The 21,529-nt window shown below is 42.1% G+C and overlaps 1 protein-coding gene across 1 annotated transcript in view; it reads left to right on the top strand.

The window, feature by feature from the left end:
- The first annotated feature begins 592 nt into the window (after positions 1-592).
- SLC25A48 (solute carrier family 25 member 48) overlaps positions 593-21,529 on the top strand; it is a 148,131-nt gene continuing 127,194 nt past the window's right edge. The window contains exon 1 of the mRNA XM_090064884.1: positions 593-743. The gene's annotated coding sequence lies outside the window, so the exon portion shown is untranslated. The remainder of the gene's footprint in view (positions 744-21,529) is intronic.

Genomic DNA, 21,529 nt, shown 5'->3' with positions numbered 1-21,529 from the left:
ACAAACGGGAGAGCTGCTGCCATTCAGACAGTCGCCCCCCCACCCCTCCCCTCACCTCAGCCTTCACCATTCTCTATGAAAATTGTATACTCCCTTTCATGGGTATAAACAATTTCAGGACAGTCTCAAGGCAGGTGAGAATCAAGTCCCTGTAGAAGTGGCACAAGAAACATCTGTTGCTGGAGAAATAGGGAGCTGTAAGAGGAGAAGAGATTTCATTTAATATGGAAGTCTCACCCAGGGGAAAAAAAAAATCTACAAGATTCATTGTATACAGCTCGCTGCCATCTCCAGCCTATCTGGAGCAAGTAAACTACAAGCAAGAAAAGAGGTACAATGGGATGAGTGTAAAACTGGAAGGATGATATGTAAGTCGTATACCAGTGCTACAGGGCTCCCAGAAGGCTCTCACACAGTGATAACAGCCCTATGCAAATGGAAATGACTTTTTTCTTCCTCCTCCCTTTTTGAACCCCAGCTTTACTGTCAGCTGGGATGCGGCATAAAGTAAACTCAATGGATTTTAACTTCAGCTTTCATTTCTCAGGGAATACCCAGGAGAATGCTGGGAATCAATCCATGTGAAGGCACCCTGAGGAGCTATTTCATCCACCAGAACCAAATCTTCATTAACAGTAATGGCTGTTTCATCTGCTGTTTTTTTGGAAAGAAAAATGTTGCTCCGTAAATCAAATCTAATCACAAAAGACCTCAATCTAATGGGAATCTAACAAGCACCTTAGGTGAGTAATTAATTAAGAGATCGCAAAATAGAACATGAAAAGCACCACGAACAACAAGTAAAGCCAGAAATGATCGGAATAAGAAACTGGAATTAACGCCAAGCGTTTTTAAGCCAGCCCACAAAGGATATCTGGTTTTGCATTGCATTTGCATTCATTTAATTAAATTGTTCTGCTACATATGACAGCTCAGCCGACGTCAGAAATGTGCAGTGCCCCAGACCTGTCTTTTAAATGCATCTCCACTTTAGAAGCAAGTGCTGCAAATGTCAGAGAAGCTTAAAATATTCATTACCAAAATTCATCATTCTGATACTGAAATATTCATGGTGATTTTCCCGGTCATTTTCACTACGGCTTTGAATAATTACCAGCTGCATTCTGCGATAAGCCATAACGAGTCACTATTGACAGATAAGTCAAAAAAAAAAAAAAAAGAGTACAGGATGGTACATTTCCCTCATCTGCGACTGCCACCATGATGTGAACAGGGTATTTATATGGTGTTGGGTTCAAAATTGCTTTTGCGCATGGGACATTTGACTGTAAGGACTGGATGCATGATTCAGTAGTATTAATATGGCATATCCGTGTGCAACTCCAAGGTTTAGAAATACATAATTAGCTTTAGTAAGTCACAAATTGACTAGAATGATCATCGGTTGGTACAAATCAGTACAGAACCATTGACTTTGCCTGAAATCTTTCTTGACCTAAAACATTTAACTCTCAAATGTAAATGTTGGTATGCTCTTTGGAGACAAGGATTTTATTTCTTTTACATATTTTCCTGGTTCATGAAGTTGACATAGCTTTTTCTGCACAGCAGTAGAACTTTTTTTTTTAGTGGAAGTTCAAAATTGTTCCCAGGTTATTGAAAATGATCATTTTTCAAAATTTTCAGGGAGTTGAAAGTTCAAAGAAAGTTTTACTTGCTGAGTCTTTTTTTAATTGCATTTTTAAAATTAAGTTGAAATGCTTTTTTTTTTTAACTAAACATTTTTAAAAAATAATATTTTGTCTAGAATATTTTGGAAAAAAGATTTGGACCTTTTTGGAGCTGTCAAAAGATTTTTGTTCAACAAAAACAACTTGCAGCACTCATCTAATCCACAAATGATTTTGGCTGATTCTGAATTTTTCTGGGTAAAAAAAAATGATGGCCAAAGCATTATGTTCTCTTCCACGTAGAATCTAAATTGGACGTAGCATCTTCTTTGTAGATGCATGGAAATGATAACGGTGCATCCAGAAGCAAAATATTTCTGTCAAAGCAAAAAGCCCCAGTAGTTAAGACTGAATTAATTCTTCTCTTCTAACATCAGATTTAAGGGACTATTATATGAACTATTTTACAGTGCTTCAGGTTGAAATTTAGCACACATGTTCAGTCTGGACAGACTTCTAATTTCAGTCTTTAAATTATAAGAAATTAGTTAATCCCATGCCTGCTGACATATAACCTAATTATTTCATGGGGAACTGCAGTTTCCGCCAATCCCAAATGAGGGGTTTGGCAAAAGTACCACACATTTGTTTAATTAAAACACGTTTGTGTATGGATTAAATCTGCTTTCCATCCACCGGAGAGTTTAAAAATAAATTCCTTGAGATATCCTTGCAGACCTCAGGCCTGTTTACTTGCTTCATAATGGAAAGGGAGAAGCCTAACCTTCCAACTCATTCTTCTGCCCTTCAGCCAATTCAGATGGTGAGGCTGCTGCTGACACTTTGGCCAGATGGCTTTTTTTTTTGAAGGCGTAAAGTCTGAGAAATAAAAGAGTGGCAGCTGGCGACATGGTATGAATGCTGCTGCGTGGTGTGGGGATGGTGTATTTAATAAAGGAAGTTAAAAACACCTGGAGCAAAACTAGGTCAACTAGGTCATAAAAGCCATCCCATACTATTAGCTCCCAAACTTCTCTGCTGGCTTCGTGCATGCCTATTACGCCCTACCTCGTGTTGTTCTGTGATTCCCCGTCATAAGGACTCAGGATGAGATATTAGCAATATTCACAACAGCTAGACTACCTACTCAATTTTCACATCAGTGGTGGATGTGGCCTGTTTTCCAATAAAACACTACCATGCATTGCTGCAATCATTCCTTAGTGCAGTGCCTCCAAACCACACTTACTTGGCCAAGTTCTTTACAGTGGTGAAAATATTGAGAAATTCCTGGGATGAATTTTTCCCAGGGTCAAATTCTGTTGAATGAATGTTGTTACTTGAGTATTCTCTGTGGATCTTGGGTGCACCCTCACCTTGATGGCTTGCTCTTTTTCTAAAGTTATTACCAAATAATTTTGGTACCCTCATTGAGGAGGGAAATCACTTCTGTATCATGCTCTATAATAATTTGGCCTGGGAAGGATTAATAAATAGTAGATTCATAAAACGGGATTTTTTTTGAGACTTCAGTGTGAACAGGACATTTTTTTCCTCATGTCTCTCATACCCGCCTTTGCTATTCTCTTGGTCCCTCTTTTTTGTGGGTAGTTTATAACATTGACCCAGTATAGTACAGTACATACATTTCTTTCCTTCTCAAATCCCAATGAAGGGTCTGTGTTGAAGCCAGATGGATAATTCCCTTAATTAATTTTACCCACTTATTATGCTTTTGATGTAATAATATTTTGGATAACATTGGTTGAAAAAAGTTCAAGTACCCAACAGTTGCAATTTGAACTTCATTGGTTAATCGTGATTGGTCGCAGCAGTCGCATGGTATTTTCCGAGTTCTGTAACTGGATTGATATAACACTCATTATTGTGGAAAGGGCTTCCAAGAGCCATTGAGGCTTTCACTCTTTCAGGAGAAGGTACCAGATAAGTGGAATTAGAAAAGGTTAGTAATTGTGGAGCCTCTTAGTTAATTTTTAGTTAACCTGAGGTTCTTTGGCTGGAGCCAATATCCCCAGAAAAACGAGGCCCCTGTGATCTTCTTGACTGGAGGAGATTCTAAATATTACTAATAGCATCCCAGCTGTGAAGAGTGCTGCCAAATAGTTCATGTAATTGCTGCTGTGCCAGAGCTCTGGGGAGGTCAGGCTTCTCCGGCTCTGTCACCTGTTAGCTGAGGAGGTGGCTGACTGGGATGAGTGGCTATGTCAGATAGGCCCAAGTGCCAGGTTCAAAACCATGGCTTAACACCAAGAAAACATTTTGGAGGAAGATAGCATAGCTAGATTCCAAAAGGGACTGGATAAAATCATGGATGATAGATCTATTCATGGCTATTGAATAGAATGGTTGGAGATGTATCCTCTGGCATCTCTAAACCAATAATGTTGGATATCAAGGACGGTATTGAATAAGGGAATAGATCACTGTAGAAATATCCAGCTCAGTGCTCTCCCTCCTATAGGATTCATTTCTGTCACTGTCAGGGACAGAATACTGGGCTAGATGGACCATTAGTCTGACCCAGTATGGCACTAGTTCTGGTTTTATCCCAGACATCAAATGCCTTGCTTTTAATGACTTGTTACCCTGCAGCTATGTTGCTAGCAATGGTGTGATCCTCCCCGTGCAAGACATGGTCCTCTCTTCTTACCCGCCTGAGCTGACTCCTGCCCTGGGATTTTACAGAGTGACTGGGCAAGATTGCTTTCTCCTACTGTGTGAAACCTTCTTTACACCCAGGGGACAGAAAATCCCGGTGCATGTCGTTAGGTTTGCACAGTTCCGTTATTCACATATTTTTTCTTGATAGAATTTGATTGGTGGACTGTTTGTTGAGACTCAACGAAAGAGGACCAATGTGGACATGACTGCAATTGCAAAACAACTTGTACAGTATTGTTTTCCCCTAGCGCTTGGCCTGCTTTCCCTTGAGTACTGTATCACCTCCCTCAGATGCTCATCATTGTTGCATCTAGATACTACCCACGTTTTAAGAGCATTTTAATCTAATGGGCATTGGTGGCACAAGAACAAATGGGTATAAACTGGCCAGGATAAATTTTAGCTAGAAATTAGGAGTTTCTAGTCATCAGAGAAATAAGGCTGTGGATAAGCCTTGCAGTGTCAGTAGTAGTAAGCAAGCAAACTAACTCAGGGGTTGTCAGCCAGGGGTACGTGTACCCCAGGGGTACTTGGGAAGGCTCTAGTGGGATGGAGCACCGCCATCCACCACCCCGTGCTGCTGCCTCCCAGGAGCGGGGCTGGGGCAGGGCGAGGGCAGCGGCACCGCTCTGCAGGCCACACAGGCACTGCCTGGCCAGCTGGATGTGGGGGAAAACGGGGGGAAGCTTGCATATGGCAGCAGCCGCGACCACCTACCAGCCTGCACGGGTGCTGCTCTACGTCCAGCCACCACCCACCCCCGCTCCGTGTCTGGCCGTTGTCTCCCCCTGCCCCCCAATTCCTGTCCAGCCACTGGGAGTACATGTATTGAAAATGGATGAAAACCCCTGAACTAATTGGTTATAAAATCAAATTTAGTAAGTTTATCTTCTCCTCCACAGTAGGTTACCATTTTTTCGATTTCCAACTAGTTGAAAGCTTTTAATGTAATCCCATGACTTTAGGTGCTGTGGCTATTAGAACACACATATTTACATGTTTATGCATGCACACACTCATATACCTAGCCACATACGTAATTTGTGATACAATCATGTGTTTAAAACACTTTGAGAAGCATGAATAGCTCAACATTTCAGTGCATTCCCTACTAAAACTCTACTTTTGTGTAGAGGAAATTGCAGACATTTGTTTATATGGAAAGACAGAGTTGGAAACAACCTGTCCATGTGAAGAAAATGGTAATATCTCTGTATGTCAAGTGCTGGAATGGGTTTTGCAGATGCAAATTATAATTCACTTGAAGATCTGAAATGATTGTAAATGCACTTGCAAAGGACTTGCTTACCCTGCTTTGCATGTGCAAATGTTATGACTGGCCTTAGAAAAATGATCTTTAAAAGAGGAGACTACTTGAGGTTGGGAAAAGCACAAAGAGAAGCCCAAATGAGTGTCTGAACTTATTTATGCCAGTGTAAATCCAAATTAATGCTAAATAAGTCCTTTCAGTTCTACATTACTGAAGTAAATAGAATTATTCCATTATAACTTAGATCTGAATCTAGCCCTTAAACCCTAGAAACCTCTCTGTTTGCTTTCCCATAGCTTAGAGATAGGTAGGATGCAACTCTGCCCATCCGGTTAGTGGAAAACCTTTATAGATTTTAATGGGAGCAAGATCAAAACTTTAATGGATGGTTTTCTAAAAGTAAAAAACAAGCAACAACAACGCCTGAACGAAGGATAACAACAATATTTTTTAGAAATAGGAGCCAGCCTCCACAGAAAAGGGTGAAGGAGAAGACAGATACCGGGAGGAAAATATGAGAAGGAAACAGATGTAAAATGTAGCACATTTTTGCTGCTGTAATATAAGAATAAAAATGTTACAAAGCCCTTCTTCTGAAGGCAGGTTGCTTTCCAATGTCAGCTGTTGTGTGGGAAAGCTCCGAGTCCAGCTGCAAGGCTGGCCGGCTCTAGTATCGAAATCAAATCGGGATCCAAATGCAATGCTTTGATTGCAAGTTCAAACAATCCAAATCTATAGAGGTTTAACCCACTATAAAATATCATGAAAAGGACCTTTTTCCATTAGCTCTGGGTTATTGCACAGCTGCCAAAGTGTAATTTTTCTCGCAGCCCTGGTGAGTGGCAGTTTTCTTTTCAATAAAATTGTTTAATTTTTTTTGGAAGAGAGAACGTTCCAAAAACCTGTATTGCCAGAGGCCAGGCATGGTGGTCTGGTGGCAACACATTGTGTTGCATGTGGGTGATCTGGGAAAAGGCACTGCTCCCAACTTCTGTGTAAAAGGACACATGAAGGGTGCTATATACTAGGGCTGTGAAGCTTTGGGTGCTGATTTGATTCAGAGGATATTCTGCCCAATTCGGCGACAAAATCCCTGAATCCAAATTGAATTGGGAGACTAATAAAAACATCCAAATCAATTCGAAGCCTCTGAATTGATTCAGAAAAGATTCGGGGAAAGATTCAGAGATTCAGCATTTGGGCAGTCCCCACTCGCTGCCACAGGGAGCTGGACCCGGGCTCCATGCCAGTAAGAAGGGGGTGGAGGAGGGGCTAGAGGAGGGAGAAGGGGGCCATGGGGGACCCCCACCAGGCTCCATCCCCTGCCTGCTCCCCCAGCCCCCATGATGGGGGGCTTAGGACCCCTCTTCCCCCTGCCCCACTCTCCCAACCCTATCAATGGCTGCCCCACCTGGCCCCAGGTCTTAAAAAAAAAAAAAAAAAGTTCCACACTCACCAACTGCTGCCAGGTTGGGGGGCAATCCCTGCTGCACCATACTGCATGGGGAGCTCTGCCACAAGCCCCCATCCCCCACCCACTCTCCCAGCCCCATCAATGGCTGTTCTGCCTGGCCCAGTGTCCCACCTCTTTAAAAAAAAAAAAGCCCCGCACTCACCAGATGCTTCAGTGGCCGTCGAGCCTTCTGGGGCTCATGGCAGAGCTCTTCCATGCAGTGCAGGGCAGTGGGGGCCAGCAGGGATTTCCTGCCCACCTGAAAGAAACCAGTGAGTGTGAGGGTTTTTTTGTTTTTTTTTTAAGAGCTGGGGTACTGGGGCTGGGAGAGCAGTTGGGGGATGGGGCCTATTTGATTCAGAGATTTGGCCAATTCAGTGGTGGCCAAATCTCGGAATCAGATTCAATTCAGGACAGTAATTTGAATCACCGAACTGAATCACTGTCCCCTAAATCGGCTGAATCTCAATCCAAATCTGAAGCAAATACTAGCCACTTTGCACAGGCCTACTATATACTGGTAGTTCAGATCATCAATGGTATTGGCAAGCTTTCTTGGGAGCTCTGCTCAGTGCCCACATGATTGATTTTGTAGGGGTACTTGCACTTGAACTCAACCTCTTTTCTTATTCTGCATCTTTGCCCCATTAAACCATCATTTAGGAACCTTCCAAATATTTATCTTCACAACACTTGTGTGGTCAAGAAGAAGTGTTATCCAGGTTGATATGACTTGCCCAAAGTCATGACCACAATTTTTGCCAGGATGGGAATTGGATCCACTAAACTCCTGTATCCCAAACCAGAGCCTTGAACAGAAGTTCATTCTACTTTCCTTCTGAACAAAGTCTAGGTTTGGTGAGAGGGGCCATCAACAGTTTCCAGGTCATTTTCTCTTTCATACAGAACAAGCTCCTATATTATAGAAGTTAAAACACAGCTGTTTACTATTTTTCTAATAAGTCATCTGAGATTTCCCTTGGTAGGTTACTGGAAATTGTGTGTCTTCCAGCAAAATTATGTTATTAACATAATTAGTTATGCTGCCTAAGGAAAAAAAAGTGCAATGCTCCAGCAAAAGATGGACATCTCAGCTGTGGGCTCTTTCCTGTCACTTTTGCAGCTAGGAAGTTGTTTTAGCATTTGCATCTAAATGGTAGACTTCTGTGTTGAGTTTGTTGCCACATCTCACATTCTTGAACAGCTCCAGTCCTTCAGTCTTAGCCATGTCTCATCATAAGTCACAAAGCCCAGCTCCAAGTCAGTGATCGTGACTGTTAGGCTTCATCCAGCAATAGAAGGGTTAGTTGAAACTTTAAGGGCCAACTTCCTGCAGTCAACGGAAGTTACTGAAGTATTGAAGGTTTTCATGTGACCTTTGCAAAGAGTTGAAGACCACTGAAGACTAGTTAGTATCGTGTGGGGATAAAGCTAGTCCAACAGTAGTTATTCAGCTAGTTCACCCGAAGTTTCAGGTTGCAATGGAAAAGTTAAGAATCTCTAAGCTGTGTGAAGAACATGGTGTCCAATAAAAGAATGAAGCAAATGTTGGTGGGGTGGTGTTTTGCAACTGCTATTCTCATTCATTGCAAATGTGTTAACAGTAAAAGGTCACATTTTCCGGGCGGAGGCTTTCTCTCTGCTTTCCCTTCACAGAAGTGAGATAATGGGGCTCAGCTGCTTTTGGCTGCTTGTAAAGTTGCTGATGCGCCTACTCTAGCTTCCTGGTAGCATAAGCCTATACCCTTTCCAGCACTCAAATCTTGTTGGATCTTTGAGGTTAGGTCTTCAGAGACATGTGATACTTGAAAGTAACCAGTCGTAGACTTTATTCATTGCTTTAGCTGCCATAGAAAAATAGATAGGCACATTCATTTATTTGTCTACCTGCAGTTCCCTGCCTCAAGTTTCTCGCATTTTTTGGGTGTCCTTAGGAAATGGGTCAGTGACTTCTAAGGAGTCCTGGCACACAGTCCACACACACTTGGCTTCTCTGGAAGATAAACTTCTCTGCAGATGTGTACCCTGTGTTGCTTGGTTCCTCTTTCTTGTCTGGTCCAGCACAGTTCCCCATGGTATGAAGGCATGCCCCTTTCTTTCTGTTTTCTGCCCAGGGTTCTTATAGCAATGAGTCCCCTGCCTAGTAGGGGTGTGCAAGGTTTCAGTCACTGATTCAATTCGGCCCGATTTGGAGGCCAAATCATAGAAATCCAAATCGAATAAGAAGACCCATAAAAACCTCCAAATCGATTCAAAACATTCAAATTGTTTTGGAAAAGATTCGGCGATTTGGAAGGCAGTCTTGCAGCGAAACAGAAACTGAGAAGAGGGAGGGGTTGGGGGGGGGGGGAAGGACTGACACCTGTAGCTGGCCAGTGACTCTGATCTTTCCCTGGGTTCCCTTCCAATCACAGTGCTCTAGGGGAGGGACATAGAAACAACATACTTCACTTCATCTTCCTCCTAGATACCAAACCTCATGGGCTCAATATAGACATTGGATTTATGACGCACTATAACCTGCCTGACACTCCCATGGTACCTCCCAACTTTTATATGCTACATCCCCCTCTCCCCTGCCTCCCAGCCTGTCTCTCTCACCCTGTGATGCCTCAATTTCCATTTTCACTGACTGGCTCTCTTGCCTGCATTGCATGCCAGCCTCTGGCTTCTTTACTATTCCTTCCATCCAAGAAGACCACACACCAACTGCAGGTGCTTCCTCAGCCTGACGAAGGGTTTTTAAACCCAAAAACTAGCTATTCAGTTGGTCTAATAAAAGATATCAGATTGACCCAAAGAACCGTGTCTGCCATGTCCTTAGACCACTATAACCTGCACCACTTAGCACACAGACATGACAAAGGTTTTGCTTTCAGAACCTTGAGGTGCACTTTCCCATAAACCCCTGCACCTATCTCCTTGACACCTGGCAGGCTTCATGTCCTCAGAAGGAGCCACCGTCCCTGCTTCTTTCATCCCGCACTACCTTAACACTCACACATGACACAAGTTTTGCTTTTGACAGTTTGAGGTGCACTTTCCCATAAACCCCTGCACCCATCTCCTTGAAAACTGGCAGGCCTAAAGGCTTCAGAAGCGGATACCATTCCTGCTGTTTTCATCCCATCCTGCCTTCACACTTACACATGATTTCAGTTTTGTTTTCAACAGTTTAAGGTGCACTTTCCCGAAACCCCTGCACCCATCTCCTTGAAACTTGCCAAGCTTCATTCTCTCAGAAGGGGCTACCATCTCTGCTCTTTTCATCCAAATCTAACAGAAATGGACAAATTTATAGACATTTTGGTGTTTGCTCATTATAGTCTGTGGCCAAATCACCAAATCTCTCTGAGTCAGCGTCAAATCTTTCAAAGCCGTTTTGGCCGAGTCAGTCTGGGACAGTGACCCAATCTCTGATTTGAATCACTGTCCTCCAAATCGGCTGAATCTGAATCTGAATTGAATACTTCCCTATTTGCACAGGCCTACTGCCTAGTTTGTCAACCTTTGCATTTTTGCAAGGATTTGCCAACCTCTGCTCTCCTAGTCGCCTGCAATTTTAAAATGGCTTGTAGAGATTTCAGTTTTTAAGTGCAAAGCTAAATTGAGGAATAAATCAATTAATTGGATCTGTTCACCCCTGCTGGCACTGGTGAATACCAATGACTTCCCCCTTGTATCTGTGCTTAAAAGCTTGAAAATTAGAACCTTCCCTGCAAGAAATTATTTATTGTTTTTAATAAAGGTAACATCTCACAAGTTTTAAGTCAACCTAATGATTAGAAAGGCCTGACTCATGGTTTTTGAATGGTAAATATCAGTTTAATTATACTCTTATATGCCTTCTTGTAAATCTGTGACAGGTTAGTGCCTTTGGCAAACCAGTAGGAATATTATACCCCAGAGAGTTGATTTAGGAATTTTTCATGTTAAGAAAATGTCAATTCCACTGTGACGTGCAGGATGTTTGGATGCTTAATAAGAACAATGACTAATTTAAATCATATAAATGATTTAAAACTTCAGCAGCTGAAGCAGGAATGTTATTAGATGAATGCCTGTTAAACACTGCTATCCACTTAGAAATGGCACTTGTGTTTATAGTCATTTTCTTTGGTGCCCTGTTGTAGAATAGACAGGCGGAGATAGTTTCATTTCTCAGAAATAAGTCTGGAATAACAACCTGAAAGTCAGTGTCTTACTCTGCATTTCTATCAGTGAGACCAAGAACAGAAATTTGTCTGCTCATTTATAGGTTATAGATTTCTGTGTGGGCTAATGCAATGCTATTCCACTGGGTGGAAAAAAATAAAGTGTGCACAAAAGGTGTGAGGCTAGAAATGAATTGGCATGACACCGATGTTATGTGTTATTCACCGCAACAGGATGCTTAGAAAGGCCAGTTTTTAATGATCAGCAGTGTGTCCTCTTCTACATGTATGAGATAAGCCCACAGGACAACTGGCTGTCAAACCAAACAAACTGAGTACTTACGGTAGAAAATGTTTCTTCCGCCTGTGGAAGTTTCTGGGACGCAAAGATCACCCAGTTATTAAATTCAAAGTTTTCTTCTTTCTTCAAGTTCCTTAGACTCTTTCTCTTAAGGTGTGCTCCAACCAGTTATGTTGACCAAGGCTCAGCTTGGATCTGGATACACTTTTCTTCAATATTTCAGGGGAGATTCTCATGAAATATTTTACCTCCAATTTGGGTTTGAAGCTAAAATTAACTCTGACAATAATAAAATGGGAAAGGTCAGTGACAGGCACTTTCAGTTGTCAACATCTAAACTGTGGCTAATATACATTGCTCATTCAATATTGTCAGTCCACTGACCACAGATATGGAACTGGTGTTACTATTAATATAGACTAGTGAGTTGCCCATCAAGAATCACCGGGAAGGGGAGGGGATGGAGCGCTGCTACCCACCACTCCATGCCACCACTGCCTCCCAGGAGGCGGTGAGGTGGGGGTGGGGTTGCACACGGCTGCCACTGTCGCCATCCACCACCTCATGTTATCACCACTCTGTGCCCAGCCACGTGCTACCCCCCAACTCCATGTCCAGCCCCATGCCCCACCCCGAACATTGTTGGAGTGGTAGGTGGCCACCACCACCCACCACCCCGTGCTGCTGCTACTCCATGTCCAGCCACATGCCACCCTCCCTTCCACTTTGCGTCCAGCTCCACGTCACCCCTCCCTCACCCGCTGCTCTGTGTCCAGCCCTTCACCACCTCCCCTGCTTCACATCCAGCCCCACGCCACCCCTCTGCCTCCCTGGGTCCACCTGGCCCGCTCCACTGGAGCCGTGACCCACCTGTCATTCTCGATGGGCATTCTTGATGCAGCACTGGCTGGAGCTACACCCTGCCAGGAGCCATGCTCCCTGACAGCATTATAGATAGACAGACAGACAAAGTCCTTTATATAGAATACCCATGTAAAAATTCTGTACATAGAACTCAAAAAATGTCTTACGTGGCAGTGTTATGGACAGCGGGGGGAACAAGCCAATGTATCCAATTTGTGTAGTGTCTTGGGGGTCACTCAAGATTTCTAGTAATGACTGGAAGATCAAAAGGACTCTTTCACTCTTACGTTTTCTTCTTGTTCAGGTACACCAGTGGGAGGCAGGAGATATCGGCTGGTTTTGCTACTGATTTTCTGCAAGTTATTTAATGATTTTGGGCAAGTTATTTAACCTTGCTCAGCCTCAATTCTCAGCCTGTAAAATCGGGATAACACCATGCACCTAGGGATGAGGGTAAATCCATGGATACATCCGAGGTACTCATGTACTGTAGCTCTGGATGACATGTACAAATGCATGGGTAGACTAGGTGTTTCTTGGATAGGTTTTTCCATTAGTTTTGTTATGCGAAAGACGTTACCCCCCTGTGTCCTGCCTCTTTCCCTTTAGTTTAAATAGTATTATTTTATGGAGTACAAAATAACTATATCTTGCGGTGACTTAGGCACTTGACATTTTCAACTGTCTGCTGCAAGGGTGGCTAAATGCTGTAGCCACTCAGTATATTTGTACTGAAGGTAGATTGGTCTCTTTCCAGTGTCTGAGCTTGATGTCTTTTTTTTTCCAAAGCCCTAAAGAAATCCACATTGTGTGTTTTGTGCCATTTGTGAAAGTTCAAAGCCATTATTAAGGAGGTATAATAAGGTGTTCTCACTGTGGTGCCTTGTGTGGCATCTGAAAGTGTATTGAGAATGGATTTACAATTTATGGACACCTTTGTGTAGCGGGTGCTCATAATTCCCTGTCTTCTTTGGATACCGACAGCCGACTCCACATTTTTTGTGCTTTTCAAATTTCTAACATCCTGTTCCCAACTTCCCGAATGACACATAGGTGTGATTTATATCTCTGCCTATTAAGCAGTGTGCTCTTTGAAAACCTGTTTACTACAGTATGTGCAACAGAGACAGTAAAGAGTGAATAACTGTGTATGGGCCCCTGTGTTAACAGTAAGGAATAGAGATTATCTTAGAGCTAAAAACATCTATAAGCCAATAGATTTCTCTTTATTAATACAGGGGCTGGGAGGAACAACAGAAGAAAGGGATTTGTTTCCAAAAAAACACACCATGAGGAATACATGGGCAATATGTCATGGACATGTGTGCTAGGAGTTTAGTGAGCACTTGATGGAGGTGAATTATGAGCCTACGTGCGACTTCTCGATGGGGATCTATTAAAAGAAATTACAAGAGGAAAGAAAGGGGCATTGTTGTTGTTGCAGCAGGTGTCTCACATCTGCCTGAGCTTCTCCTGCTGGACACTCACTAATTCCCATGTGCCCTTAGTTTCCTGGGGCTGGGCGGGGTTGAGGCTCTGTTTTTGGCTCTAGATCTTGAGGAACACACGCTCCAGGTGCGGACCTCATGGCTGGTGGTTCCCTTGAAGAGAACACCCACCGTGGTCCAAATGCCTGGACCTGAAACTGGTCATTTTCCCCAAGTCTTCCCTAAAGCTGTCTCCACATTCCCCAGAATTCCAGTCCAGCTGGAAACCCTGTGCCTCTAAATAATAAATAATAGCTGAGAAAGTACAGAGGCAGCACTAGACTGCGACTCCAAAGATCAGGATCCTTTTGTGGCTATGAAACGGGTGTCCTGTCTGACCTTAAGAAATTCATTTAAATTCTCTGGGCTTCTGTTTCTTTCCCCGTCTCTTGTCTTTTTAAATGTTATTGCTTTGTGGGAGGGAGTCTTTTTCCTCTGTGTTTGTACAGTGCCTAGCTAGCACAAAGTCCCCTAATCCCAGTTGGGGTCTCTCCTAGGTGCTACTGTAATGCAAATGATGATAATGGTAATAATAGTTAGTTCTTATGCCAATGGTTTCAATTCCAATTTAGTTCTAATACCTAGTTCTCAGTTCCTTGGGTAGCCACCCACATCGCCTACTCCAATAGCATGACTTTCAAAAGAATGGGTTTATTGATGGAAACGAATGGTGGAAAATCTGCAGCATGTGTATAAGAAAGTTGTATGAAACTGGAGGGATAAAATGTGGAATAAGAGAACAAAATCCTGGAAGCCATTATGGCAATAGGCACATTTTATGGTATGGATTAAAATGTAATACTTTCTGTTGTGAAATAAAATATACGGCCAGAAATTATGTGGATGTAAATGTGTGTGTATTTAGAATTCGATACAATTTCTTTTTTCAAAGGGCTTTCCTCTCCAGGGGCACCTGGATGTATCCTTACATTAAAAAAAAAAAATTCTGTGTGAAAAGCATGAAACCTACAGATTGTTTTACTCTGTGGTTCCAAACCTTATGTTATTTGACACCAGTTCTCCTACTTGGTTTTTTTTTTAAATTACTGCTGTAGCACTCTCTGGGTGCATCTGCACCGGGGCGGGTAATTATTTTGGGTGGAGGGCCACTTACTGAGTTTTGGCAAGCCATCAAGGGCCACATGACAGGCAGCCAGGGGCAGAGAAATATTCATTTTCTAAATTTTACCCACCCCTGATCTACACATTCATTAATATGCTGTGCATTAAGTTTAGTACCTCTAAAGTGAGGTACTAAACACTTAATGCACAGTGGATTAATTCGACTGTGCATTAGCACGGTTTTTGCTGTGATGTGCTAACGCACAATAGAACAGTCTACTGCACATTAAGGCATCTCGAATAGACACACCCTCTCTATCTAATATATATAAGCTACATGGTGTATCTGAGAGCTTTCTGAGAATGCATTTTGCAAATCTATGTGAAGAAAATATCCTGTAAGTTAATTAATAATTAATGTCAACACCACACTTCAGCATCATAGGAAAAGTTTAGCTTCCTATCCTGCCTTTGGTTTCTGTTTAAAGATCAGAGCTATGGATTATGGTGGCTAGCCATTTGGTGCTCTTTTTGATGAGTAAATAGGTGGGAAGTGACTAGAGCCATCTCTTTCCTTTCCTACATACTAGGAAAAGGAGTTGGCTAGGAGCAGTTGGTAGTAGAAGATAAGCTTCCCCCAGGACACAACTAAAACTATTTACTACCAGAGCTAGGTGGTAGCCATTCTGGGGGATGACTGTGCTCCTCCTGGGGTGATGCAGTAGGTGCCATCATAGGGCCCAAAGTTTCCAAAGAGCTTCATGAACAGATATTCACATGCTCCAGGTCTGCAACTGAAATTGTATTTCCAGAGATGATCTGTTCCCAATTAGACATTTCTACATGGGTCAGGCTTTTAAGAGCTCATCACTCAGCTGCTTCCATTCAGACACTTAAAGCTGTATACTCAGATATGTTCAGCACTTACTGTGTGTCCTAGGTTGGTTTGTGCCATATATTCTAGTAAAAGGAGAATTTCTCACAGGGGGATCACAGGATAACAAAAAAATAGGGTTGAGCAGGTCTTTTTGAGGTCCTTTATTTTAACCCCCTGCTCAAGGTAGGTCCCACTGGGCACATCCTAATAAGATGTTGTTTATTGCTGTTGACTAATCAGCTCCACAGTAAAGGTCTCACATCTACACATGCATTGCTATTAAGCAGGAGTACACTAATTAACTCGCAGCAGGATAATACTTGTAAATACTATCCTACTGCAGGAGTTGTTTGCTCCACAACAGTGCATGTGTAGATGCTGGAGAGGCTGGCTGGGATACAAGGGTGTGTCAGTGCAGGGACTGCCTGCTGGCCGCCTGCCGGCTAGTCCCAGCAGCCTGACCCCTGGGGCTCCCTGCCTCCCGGGTCTGCTCTGACCCAGCTCAACGTGCTGTGCTCCTGAGTGCACATGTAAACATGGTGCCAGGGAAGCGACAAACTTTGGCGCAATAAGCCTGGAATTTATTGCTTTGACATAACTGCATGTGTAGATACGCCCTCTATGTAAACTGCCCCAGCAGGTATTTATGTAACCTGCACTTAAATATAGTGATGGAGAATCCCAAAAAGCTCTAAATTATCTATTCCATTCTGTACCTTTATAGAGAGTTCTGTTACTATCTAATCTCTTTTGCTGAAATTTAAACCTGCTCCCAGGGGAAAGAGGCGGTGCAGGGGCAGGAAGTGGAAACTGGAGAGGGAACTTGGAGACCATGGTGGCAGCAGCAGCTGGAGTGGTTGTGCGGAGAGAGGGGCTTGGTGGGGTTTGGGGGGGTGTTGGGAGTGGCACCTGCAGAAGAGTCTGTGGGCCACAAATGTAGCTCCCTGTGGGCTGTCTGTGGCTTACAGACCAAGACTTAGACAACCCTGGTTTAGGAAATTTACCTTTGGGTGCTACTTCAGCAAAATGCTTAAAGCATGTGTTGATGATGCACTTCTGTGGACAGAGCTGAACTTAAAAAAAGCATTGAATACAAGATGTGCTTAAGTTGCTTGCTGGATTAGGGCTTCAGCCTAGATAACTAAAAGGATGCATGTTGGATCAAACTTCAGGGTTGTTAGGTTTTTGATAAAAGTAGTGAAAGTCCTCAGCCATTATGTGAACCATGGAGGAGATACTGATATGCCTACCCAGCTCTGGGATTAGGAATCAGTTTAGAGCTATGTTATAAACTCAAATTTGAGTAATTAGTAGGATCTAGCCATCTTTCCCTACAACGTCAAAAAACCTATTAATTGTAATAACCACATACATTAAATAGCAAATACCTATCAAAATATAAGTTAGAAAAAAATAAAAGTGAATGGAATGATTTTGGTGGAGGCATTAAGCTTTCAAAACTGCATTTGGTCCATTCTCTTCATGTAAGGTTCTCATATAATATGCTTAAAAATCAATGGCTCTGAAGTTTGTGCTGGCATTTAAATGTCATCTATGTTTAGGAACTGCTTGTGTTCTTATCCACATACTGCATGTCATCACTTTTCCCCTTGTCAATATTGCTAGGAATTTATTTTATAAGGAATAGCAGAGATGAATGAGCTCAGTTTCGTTTTGTTCTATATGTGGACTAAACATTTACTTTCTCAGAGATACTAGGCATTAAAATGAAAGCCAGACAGAGAGATACTTGTGTCCTTGCTCATTTCACCGCCTTTCCTAGCTATTAATGTGGTCTGGTATTAATAACACCAAGTCACAAAATCAACATGGCCAACTTGAGTCTGTCTCCAACATAGCACTATTTTTTTCTTGGCCGGATTTATTGAAAACATAGCTCGTCTCACAGAGCCAACCAGTTTCTCTTGAACTGGCAACAGGTTGCTCTACCGATTCTCATGTTATAGATCCATTTGCTGTTAAATCAATGTAGATCAAAGCTCTTCGCTTGTCAGCACAGTGAAGAAATAATTTAATTCTTGATATTTGGCCCCTGATAAGAGACCTCCATGACACTGTAAGCTTTTCCTCTGCAACCAGCAGCTCCTAATACCCTTTTAAAGTTGCTCTTTAGATTTTATTCAAGTGAAAAATATTTTATGAAGATTTTATTCAGCAAATAAAGAAACTCAACCCCCCATCTCCTAAATATCTAACCATAGGGCCTACAAATAGGTGGTATGTCTCAGTGAAAGCTTATTTAGGAACAGCATTGATGTATTCCAAAAGTAGAGTGTAACCAATTTTGAAGTTCCTACCATGATCTAGATCTGGGCTTTGCTTGGGTTCAGCTTGATAATGTGGCTTCTCTCTCTAATTTAAATATATGAAGCTGAATCTAGACCTAAATCCTGCAATAAAAAGATTCACAAATGCTTACGTTTAAGTATGTGAGCCATCCTACGTAATTCAATTATTTTTTTTGAAGGATTTTTATTACATGGTCACCAGTGATGACAGGGAACTGGACTTAGTGACTTGAGAGGTTTCTGTGTTGTTAACATGGCGATTTCTTTCTTTATCTACCTGACTGCTTTCTTGTGCTAAAAGTAACTCTTGTTACCTTTGCCATCAGATTTCTTTAGCTCATCATACAGAAGCCTTGTGCTAATTGTGTAACTGGCATTTGATTTTAAGACTATTAATTTTATAACCCTATTAAAAAATTATATACATATTAAATATTTATGCTGACTTGACAGAACACACAATTCTGCTCTAAGGTTTCCAGCTTAATTTTTTGCAAGTAATTGGGTAGAACCACTGACGTCAGACAAGCAGATGCTCTTCTGCTGTATTTTTCCATAAATAATTTTGTTTTGTGTTTTGCACTCCTAGCAGGCATATCAGGTTCAAAGGAAAATGTTGCCTCTTGCTAATGAGAGGATTAATAGCAGTCACACATGCTGCAGACTTTGTCAGTTCTCCTGAAAGTTTGATGACTGTTAAGGGATAAAGTTTTAGTGTGTCCAAAATAAATAATTCACCCTTCAGTGCATTGCCTTCCCTATCCATTTGGATAAATCTGAACCATGCTGATGAATGTGTCAGAGGGCAATTATCATTCTATCTAATTCAGATAATAATCTTTTTTTTCCTAGTGTGTTTCAAAGTGCAGCTGTTCCTTTAAGGATATCTGTGAACTGATATATAATTACAGGATCTGCCCCCAGATCTCACTGGTGCAGAAGAGCAGTCAGTTTTCTTCAAGCCTCCTTTTAAGTTTGGCCATTACTAAAAAAAACTCATGCTTTTTTTCCAGCATCAAAATTTACAATTATGCCCTCCCCTTCCCTCTGCCATATCTGAAAATCTTAACCTCCTTCAAGTCCTTCATGTTTGTTGTGGTGTGCTGTAAAAAAGTCATGCTCCCTGATGGTCATTTAGCCTCTGTTTCACCTTGTTCGTGAGGCCACCTCCCCTTCTGCTCTCCTGCCATGCCTTGATGTAATTAAGTCTTTAAAAATGGGAGGCTGCCTTAGGGATCCCTGAGCAAGATCTTATCCACTCATGAGCTATAGTCTAATTGCTTATTGCCTTAAAGGATACTTTTGTGTCCTCCTCATGTCCCCTCTTAGATATGTCCAAGCCTTGCAGATATTACCAATCGATCAATTCATGCCCTGCTCCCAGGCTCAGTCAATTTAGTGGGCTCTCTAGCCCTGTCTCTGCCCTGCTGTGGGCACTGGCCTCATTCTAGCCCTATCTCTAATCCTTTCTCTGCCCTTCTTCTGGGTTCTGGCCTTATTCCCAGGCCTATTACCCTCTTTGCCCTGTTCCAGGGCTGGATTAACCCTTCAGTGGGCCCTAGGGGAACAGACTCATGAACCCCTACTTAATACTGTATATTTATATTACTTTTTTCACTCAATAATTATAATATGTAAAATGAGCACAACTGAACCCCTTCTTCACTTAGGGCCCTACGCATGCGTCTAGTTTGCCTGTGCATTAATTCAGCCCTGCCCTGTTTCCAGGCTCTGGCCCTGCTCCCAGGCTTGCTGGACCTCCAATCTTCCCTACTAGTCCTCCAGAGTTCTCCAGGGAAAATCTACAATACTCTACACACCTGCCCTTCTTTTGGGCTCAAGTGTATCCCTGGTGTGAGTCAGAGCTGCTCTGCAGCCCTCCTGCTCAGGAGCTCTTTTGTCCATGGCCTCCAGGGTGAGACTGCCTCACTCAGATCAGGCCATGGGTTTATATACTAAGTCTGGCCTGCTTCCAGTCAAGTGCTTTCCCTTGAGTACCAGTTGAGCCCTGTCTGCAGCCTTTCTCCTCTGAAAGTAAGTTCCCTGCTTTATGCATATAGAAAAGGACTCCATGATAATGGGTGAGCAGGCACTGGGTTGTGATTTAGTGTAGATATTAAAATTACTGCAACCATTCTTAATACTGTATGTCTAGTCTGCTGAAACATGCTACTCCATCAACCACCCTTCCTAGATCCCACATTATTGTGGCCAGCCATGGATACGTACCTCAACCAATATCAACCCATTGAGTACACCAGAAACCTGCTCAGAAAATACCAATTATTTTTTCACAGGACAATTTACAGTAAAAACAAAAAAATGAAAACCACCTATTTGAGCTTAAAAAACCCAGCAAAATGGGGCAAAACCCACGCTTTCCATAACCAGCTTCTGTAAAATAGTTTGTTAAAATACAAAACACATACTTCTACAGAACATTCAACAATTTTCCCCAAAGGGTTTTCATTCTTAATCTTTGTCAAAGCAGAATATTTTAATCAAAATGAATATATTCTATTAACATGTTTATATGGTCCAAAAGAAAAAAATATGTTTTAATTAAAAAAAAGAAAGTTAAGATGAGAAAATTCTAACCTGCAAGAGGAAGCAGCTTTGGGATAGATCCCAAGCTGTAACTTTTGGCACTGGTATTTGGCCATCAACTTCTGAATTATCCTGCGATCTTGCCCACACAGGAAAAGTTTATTTTCTTCTGTAGTATTTCATTGGCCTTAACACTCTCATGACACTGGTACTCCAGCTTATAGCCAAGTTACGTGAAACTCAACTCAACTTGCCAAAGGAGTTATATGTTCTTCAAGGGCCTTTTCTTCTGTCAATGTGTGCATTGAGCTCCTGCGGATGTCAACTGAAGGAACAAGGAAGACTGCATATCTACAGCCTCCTCAGAGAAGACACCAAATTGGTGCTACTTCTTTCAAAAGGACCCTGGCATTTTGTTTTTAACCATGGTTCTTACTTTTAGATACTGTAGGTGAGCTTTTCTTTTGTTGCAAAAAGAGCCATAGGAAATAGCACAGTAGAACCTCATACAGCCTGCATTAAATTACAGAGGAAAATATCTGAAAGAAGCATTAAATGAACATCACAGCCATTTAGAAAATCTTTCTTGCCCCCTCAAGTGAGCAAAATTAGACATAAATGGCACCATGTCACCTTGTTACTAGAGAGAACAAAAGTTCCCTTAGGGAATAAGTTTCCCAAAAAACCCAACCTTAAGCTCAAAAAAAGAGATTTTCATACAGAAATTGGAACAGGTCTTAAATACTGTCTGGATTTAATGTTGCTTATTATAGATGAAACAATGAGGATGAAAGAGGAAATAATACAAGATAGACAGGTTTTTAAAGGTGATTTACTGACAAAAAGGAAATCCCTGAGATGAGGAATTTGTATGAATCCCAACGATAGTCAA

Source organism: Crocodylus siamensis, chromosome 10, assembly GCF_052110815.1.
Source record: "Crocodylus siamensis isolate JL-2025a chromosome 10, ASM5211081v1, whole genome shotgun sequence".
Lineage (NCBI taxonomy): Eukaryota > Metazoa > Chordata > Crocodylia > Crocodylidae > Crocodylus > Crocodylus siamensis.
Note: the sequence above shows the minus strand (reverse complement) of the source record. Positions and strands in the feature narration are given on the sequence as shown.